This window comes from Passer domesticus, chromosome 12 (genome assembly GCF_036417665.1).
Source record: "Passer domesticus isolate bPasDom1 chromosome 12, bPasDom1.hap1, whole genome shotgun sequence".
Lineage (NCBI taxonomy): Eukaryota > Metazoa > Chordata > Aves > Passeriformes > Passeridae > Passer > Passer domesticus.
The window spans coordinates 11,376,904-11,385,610 of NC_087485.1; positions in this window are offsets into that span (position 1 = coordinate 11,376,904).

The window sequence follows — 8,707 nt, forward strand, 5'->3', positions numbered from 1 at the left end:
CCATACACTTTACTAGCCCTTATGCTTGTTCTGGTGGGAGGGAAATCCTCCAAGTATGAGAACTCGAGGCTTTATTACATTTAAAGTGAATATAAAATAGGCATGAAGGAGATAGATAGTATCAATAGGTACTGTTCTCAGAATACAAACTTTTACTTTACTGATGAATTCCTTTATTTTTCTTTCCTGCCCCCTGCAAAAAACCCCTAGCAGTTATTAGTGAAAATGGTGAAAGCTATCAAAGGTAGAACTCCTTTTCCTCTCTCATGAAGAGTTGCAGCTTGAATATTTTTTCAATGGATTGGTAAATTTATTTAAAATAGATTAAACAGTAAAAAAAGAAAGATGATCTATTTACAGAACAACTCTAAATTGTGAGCAGGAACTAGACTGGCTGATCATGTGCAGTTCCATAAAGCAGCATATGCTTCTCTGAATGCATTTTCTTCCTCCTTCCTATTACACACTTTGGTCTGTATTACGTGTCAGAGTAATTCAAAGACACAACAGAATCAGTGCACTCCACTCTGGTTTAATGTCATTTCTGAAGTGGTTTAACCATTAACATGTATAAAGCTACCTAACTACATGAAGAATAATCACATGATACAGTTTTTTTCCTAATGAAATATTAACTTTAAGCTGGGATAACCAAATTCCAAGAATTCACATAAAAACATAATGAAGTTAATATTAAATAAACGGCTTGTGCAAGCTTTTATTTTTACAATATGTGCTGATGTGTCCCTGATTTAATCATGTTTTGTTTATGATTAATGAATGATTCACCTTGAAGATCAAAGTTTGATTCATATCTCATTAAGAATCGGAAGAAATAGTCTGTTTAGAAAATAAAAGGAAGCTGTTTTGTGTCTTACCCAGCACTACAAATTAAGCAAATACTGAGGCTGAAGTTGAGTGTACTTGGGAAAGCTTCAGCTGTGACAGGTGTTATCAGACCTCAGACTGTTCAGGAAATCTTCATGTATAAATTTAAAGCGTGAAAAATTATCTTTTGTCTCTACTGTGTTTTATCATAAATGTTGACTTATGCAGTCATTTATGAACTAAAAATTTAAATGTGGAATTTTTCAGTTTATTTTCAATGTATTTATAAGGCAAAATGAAATACATTCATAAAGAGAAACAGCTAGAAATGTGACCAAGTTTCTTTTGTCAAAAGAAAATGCACAATTGTGCAAGTTTCAGTTTATATTTCACTAGGGGTATAGCTATTTCTGTGACACTTCACCTACATAAAATATTACTAGGTAACAGATCTAGGAAAGATCTGAAGTAAGCTGCAACACTAAGGAAAGTATCTCTTTTTAAACCCAGAGCACAAAATTATTCCTCTCTATGTTATAAGTTTATCAGTCTTAATGTGTTGGGGTTTTTCTGCTCACAAAATAAGGATTAATTTGTAAAGATCCATATTGGAGTGTGAGCAGGTACATTAGAGGAAGAATTATTTATTTAAAAAAAAACTGATGTAATGGGAAGGTTTTCATGTGCAAGTGACCTGAGATCTACAATGTTGTATCTTATATTTTTTACGGGAGGAACACAGTCTGAAGATTGTCTGGGTAGATAGATAATGGTTAATTTGATAGCCTAGCATTCATTGAATCTAACAAACTTTTCTGACAAAATGGTTTTGTAACAATGATAGACAGATGACCATTCTGCTGTTATCACTGGATGACAGAAAATTATTTATGCCCTAGAATAGTGATATAACAGAATTATTGTCCAAGTGTAAATGTAAAATGCACAGCAAAATTCAACTCTCAACTAATGTTTATCTCTAGTTCTCTAATGAAGAGTAGTGAGCAGGTTTTACGCATTAGTTTCTGGCCTGTACTGCATTTAACTTTCTTAGAATAATTCTTTGGTGGTAATGATGCATGAGCTACAGAATGACCAGTTGAAAAACACAATGCAAAACCAGACTGTGTGAGTGGGAGTTTATGCAATGGTTTAAAATGTGTCACTCCAGAGAAAAGTGCTGCTGTTTTCCTGGTGGAAGAAATATTTGTCTCTTGTTTTCTTCATTTACTGATAGAAAAGTGGACAATTACTTATTTTAGGTAAAGTCTTGCAAGCAGAGGATTATATAATTCAAGTTGATTCTAGTGGCATTAACATATTACAGTAACATAAGAATGTTATAGTTAACTTGCTCTGCTGTGAAATTTTCTGTATTATTTGGTGTAAAACTTTGTATCATACTTTCCAACTTAAAGAAGTTTGAGAACTTTTGAAAAAAATGTCTGCTTTCTGGTTCAGTGAGTTCATTGCTGTTTGTGTAAACTCCACATGCTTTACTGGGATTTTGCATTTCATAACTCTTTGTGGCACGTTTCATTCAGGCTGGTTCACCTTGATATTGACATCACAGAGTTCAATGTCTTCTGTATGGTTTGTTTCCCCACTTAAAAATAATATAGCTCTGAGAATTCAGTGATCTTTGTCCTGTGGTTTGCTTAATATTGTGGGTTTATGTTTTTTCTATTTGTTCAGAACTATTTGTACTTGGATTATTAATCTATAACTAAATGTTGTCCTTTGTGTTCATCCTGCTGACGGTATCTGGAATCAGACCAAAGCTCTTTTCCTTAAATTGTGCAAAGCATGTTTATTGTCACTTTCTTCTTCACTTATGGTCTTTTGGGGATCACATCAGAAGGTGGAAATATTGGCACAGAGTAGTATTTGTACCTATGCTGGTTCCATCTTTTACAGCCAGAGGCCTCAGATATCCTGTCTAAACCAAGGCTTAATGGGAATTCTGCCTGTCTCTCAATGGCAGAGGATCTGAACAGTCATTTGAAGAATTATGGTTTAACAGGAGCTATGGCCAGTCACTGTCTGATCTCACTGTAAATACCAACAAACATTCCTAAGGAAATCTCCTCTCCCACGGGAACTGCTGGGGAAGTGGACCCAAAGTCACTGTGCCATGTCCAGGTCCCTCAGTGCAGTCACACAGCCTGAGGGACTTTGTGTCTGTGCCAATGGCTGGCTGCAGGGGGAAAATCCTTCTTCCAGGGAAAACTTCCCCCAGAGTCATTACTAGAGTCTCAGTTGTGCAGAGTTGGGCTCACAGGTTTGATCCACTCAAGTTGTACAAAAAAATTCAGTCTTAGGAGTTATTTGAAAGTTTAATCTTAACCTTAAATGAAATGAGCCAAGATTGAGGCCATAAGGAAGCTTTTGTTTGGGTCTAAACTTCACATTTACATGTTCTGAAAAACTGAACAAATGAAAATGAAAAAAATTCTTATCAGAGGTGGATTGAGTTCCCTATCAGCTTCATGGCATGAGGGCTGTATAGCTTCCCTGCTGGTACAGTCATTGCTGTGCTAAAAGCAGCCTTAAATGGGACAGTTACAGGATGGACTTTTGTGTGTAGGTAGAGATCTATATGATGAAAAAATATGAGATTCTTAATGATCATGTAACAGTTTGATGTTAGTGGCATAGTGTGTTTCCCTTCTCTTTTTCACTATGATAGTGTGTGGCAGATGGTATAAAACAGAGCACCTCAGCTTCCTAAAAAAATCAGTTTTGATTATCTGGAAGCAGAGAATTCTGAAAAAATAGAGGCTTTGTGCAGGGTTTTCAAACTGCTGTTGGGACACATACATTCTTGTATGACTGCTTCATTGGCTGCAAGTGTGCCATGCTGTTGGTAAGCTTTTTAACTTGGGCAAAATTTCACCTGTCATGAAGCAGAGTTTTTCTGAGTAATCTGTGTTACCTGATCTTTAAAGGCATTACACTGAAAGGAAGTGAGGAATTTCTGGTGCTACACTTCAGATACCTATCTTAGAAATTAACTATAAATGAGCATTAATCTATGCCAATGTAAATGTTGAAAGTTCTCTATGGTTAGAAATTCTGCACATACTTTTTCCCAATGGTTGTCATTGTGAAAGACTTTGGACCAATTCTGTTTGGATAAATCTTTCTGTCCATGTATTTATCTTCATGTGCATAAGCAATCCATTTTAAAAACATGTTCCCATTCACATCCTATCACAAATTTGAGGAAAAATTTAAAAAACATACTTGCTCATATTAAAGTTAATAAAGTTGGAGACTTCCTTCATTGTAAGTTACCAAGAAAATAACTTCAAGTGAGGAAGTCTGATGACTGCATCAAAATCTTCCTAATCATAACTTATAATTATAATCATAATCCTTATCACAACATCTTTTAAAGAGTTCTCCTCCTAGATGGTGTGTACAGCACCACAAAAATGCAAAAGAACAAGAAGTAAAAATGCCAGAGTTTGTCTTCCTCTCCTCTTTCATACTTGCATAATGTAAAAGTAAGGTTTGGTTCTGAAACTCATTGAAGACAGATGAGCTCAGCAGTTTTTAAAAACCCTGTATTTGATGTCTGGCAAAATGTATATTTATGTTAATATTCACCAGTATGTACACACCAGGTCAAATCTCTAAGTCTTGCAAAACATGATATGAATGGTAGTTTTTATTTCAGTAATAGAAATTATTCCAAAGATGTTGCTGGACACGAGGGAACAAGTGTGTGAAAAGAGATGCTTGAGTTAGTACTTTTACAACAAATTTTTTTATGCAAGTTTAAAAATTGCATCAGAGTTAAACAAAATCTCATTATTTTAGATCAACTTATGATAGATTTGAAAATTAAGGCATGTATAAAAAGTGGGACATAGGACCCAAAAGTAAGAGGGCTTTTTTATACAGTGATTACATATTTATGCTGACCTGGACCCAGTATATTTCCATCTGCTTACAGTTCTAGTAACTATTTGCTCCTGTTCTTGAAACAAATACAGCCTGACTGCTCTAAAATAAATACACTGGATTTGAGCAGCATAAATATAATTCAGAACATAGCTTGTTATGTAATAATACAATAACAAGCAACAATACAATACCGTTTGAGATGAATGAATATGCCTCAAAAATAATATTACAAAAGCCCTTATTTTTGCAAACAGAAGTGGTTGCCTTAAATTGCACTGCTAATAGGACTGCACAAACCTTTTGAATTAATTTAGTTTCCCTGAAAGAGTTAATTTCTAATTATTTTATTAGCAATGCAACAAGCTAATGAAAATGAAAGCTTGTACTGCTGCATAGCCAAGGCCTTCCTGACGTGCTCAGAGCCCTTTAGTTCTGCTGTTGTTCCTGTGTAAGAATCAATACCACAGGCAGCAATTATGTGGTGTTGTTTTTTGGCTAAAATTCCCACACATCTGGGATAAACAGATATTCTATTCGAACTTCCTCTGTTAACTCCACCAGTTTCCATGGAATGACTCTCTATATGCTTGTTAAGTAAATGATTGTTATAAGACTATGGAGACATGGTCGATCAAATTAACCCCTTTTGTCCAGCCTCCAAAATGGTTCCCTTCATTTGCCTAAATTCAGCTGCTTTGGGGAATTTTTTCAAGCTTGAAGGACTCTCTGGATTCATCACATTAGCAAACTGTAACCTGAGAAGAGGGTCTTTGGAACAGCAGGACTTCTTTGGCCCCCAATTGTTTTGCTAATCAAGATTATTGCCACTATTGAGATGTGGAAAGATAGCCTAGCTGACAAAATTTGTCAGCTTCCCATGAAATAGTTCTGTCAGTTTAGTCAGGGTGCCGGCTAATATTAACATATAAATGAAGTCTCTCCCCCTCACCCCTTAATAGATGCAGAGAAAATATAAACACACACACAAAAAACCCCTCTGTGCTTAAATCAAACAAGCTTCTTTTCTCAGCTCTAGCCCATGTCCCTGGAAATCCTGTGAGTAGTGGAGCTAAAGGGAGGGGGGAGGGAAGCAGAATTTGCACAAAACTACTTTTAAGCCATAAAGCAGCAAAGCCCCACTCCCCGCTGATAGCAACAGGAGATTGATTACGCCTGCAAAAGTACAAATGGTTGCCTGAATGCAAGTGGCAGACCTCCAAAGCAGTGCACTCTATGTGCTGGTTTTACATTTTATAGCGGAGGGCTTGGATACAGAGCAGGGCTATGGGAGAGAGAACAGGGCTATGGAAAGGAGGACAGGGCTACGGGAGAGCGGAGTAGGGCTACGGGAGAGAGAACGGGGCTATGGGAGAGTGGAGCAGAGCTATGGAAAGGAGGGCAGGGCTATGGCAGGGCTATGGCAGAGGGAACAGGGCTGTGGCAGAGAGAACAGGGCTATGGCAGGGCTATCTCTGCCCAGGGTCAGGGCTGACAGTGCTGTCCCTGCGGCCCCAGAGCTGCCATCGGCCCGCTCACCCCAAACCCCATTCCCCAGCACCTATTTTCTGCCTTTCACTCTGTTTTCTCTTAATCAGAATACATATTGTATTTTCCAGCTGACCTACAAGGTGATACAATCTAATGCTCTTTCACCCACTTACACAAATTTTACGTTACTTTGTCAAAGGCAAATGCCTTGCATCATTCTGGCGGCAACCCTTTCAAACCCCAGCTGTAGCCAGATTATAGAAAAGTTATTCAAACTTACGCTCATTTTAATTGTAAATGGATCTACTGAAAGTTCTCTTAATCTTTTAGCCTGATTTAAATATAAATAAATTAATATCTCGTGATATTTGTAATCTGCAAATCAGCAATATTGGCCTTTTGGTACTAAATTAGCCCTTGAATGGCAACTGTGCAGCAGCTTTGTGTAGTTAGTGTAGGCATCGGAGATGACTCTTCTAGCAAGTTCAATAGGCTTTGCAAAGCATAGCTTTAAATAGAAGAAATCCTTCAATCATGATTTGTTCTTGCTTTATGAGAAACAATCAGATTATTCCTTTGTACTGAGCTGGGACAATACTCTAAAGCATGAATGAAAACTGGAATATATGTTCCCCCAGTGGATTACACCAGCCTTCTTGATCATTGGGCTAACATGAAAAATAGATTTAATGTGTAAAATATCTGTCACTGAAGAGAATATTAAGAAAATTACTTGGAAGCAGTTTGGAGAACTTCAGAAGCAATGAGTTAATGACAAAGCACAGCATACATTAAGAAGTTTAAGGCAGATCTTTCCTAAAGAGTTCCAGGCAAGTAGCTAAGCAACCTGCCTCATGATTTCAGATGTTATACAGAATTTATTTCAACTTCTCCAAAGTGAAATATTGTATAAAATATTGCATTAGTTGCCCAGAATGTGGAGCTAAAGAAGCACAATCTAAAGATTTCCACTGGTATATCTTGCCCTGAGTTAATGCAGTATTCATGCTCCTACCTTTGATCTGAACACTATGAAAAAAATAACACAATATTAAGCATTGTTGGCAATAAAAAAAGAATTCATAATGATAATTTTAAAAATAAGAAATATTCTGGTTAAAGCCGTAGTCTGATTAGAATTCTGATTTCAGAATCTTTGTGAATTTTCTGGATTTCATTTCCAGCTCAGTAAAGTTTGCCTGCATTGAATCCTGCTCTCCTGTGACCTGACTCCTCTGCTGGAGAGTGTGAAATGGGGCAAGGCTGAGGGATCTTGCTGCCTACCATGCTGTGTGTGGATGTTTTTATACAAATGAAAGGAGTAGTCTTTCTCCCAGGGAGTTTACAGTCTGGAACAGCTTTTAATTATCTGTTACAGCATTAGTTCATCCAGACTTAGATATTCTAAAGTTCAAGTTCACCCAGCTCTACAACCTCTTGCATTCTGGCTTCTGTTACATCAGGAGGATCAAGTCCAAAACTTCCTAGATACCTTTAAATAGTTAAAGGAGTAATATTGGCAGAAAGAAGTCTGTCTTCTGCTGAACAGCTGTCTTTCAGGCCAGTGCTATCCAGAACTCATGCAAAGTTTCCAGGAGTCAGCAAGACACACTTGGCCATATGCTTTGGATCCTCAATTTACTGTGCATGACTTTTTTTCTTGTTTGTTTCCGATCACAATCCGTTATTTTGCACCTGCACAACTTGTCAGGTGTATAGTTCCTCTAAAAGTCCTGCCCAAAAGCCAGGGTGGGGAGCTTTCTCCACTGCAGCAATTGCCCAGTTTATGAAGTTGCCTTGGAAAGGGAGCAGGGTGCTGTTCATAATGGAGCCCTTCATACCTCGAGAGAGCAGCTACAGCTGCCTCACACTCCAGTGCACACAAACAAAACACCTGCTTGAACCAGAAAAACCAGTAAGCACTGAGACTGGATATGTGGTGGGTGGTGTTCAGACTTTCTCTTTTATCTCTTTGGAAAGGTTATTACATATTTTTCAGCATTGTGGTAATTTTGAAAAATTGTGCAGTTTTGTTTATAGGACCAATTTTTTCTTTTCTTTTTGAGAGATGTTAAAAACCACTGCTAATATTTTGCTTTTTGCTTTTTTTAGTAAGGACAAACTTCCTTAAATTTGATTTGGGTAAGTGTCCTGCAAGCCTGGCTACCCAGATTTTAGACTGACTTCAAACTGTATCACTTTAACAGCCTTTCATTCTTACCTATCCTTTTCAAGGTATTGGACAGGTGCTGAATTCTGCTTAATTTGGTATTTTTCTCTTACATGTTGTTGATATATGGGTAGCTGTAGATATATTTCTTTCATGCAGTAACAGCATTTCATTGGTCCTATTGAGTGTAACATCAAGGATCTTTGTAAGGCAAATGACATTTTGACATTCTAATTTTAGCTATCCCTTTCAATGTATCTGGCTGGGAGACAGAAATGGCTCTTCAGGAATGGCAGAAAAATAAGTGAC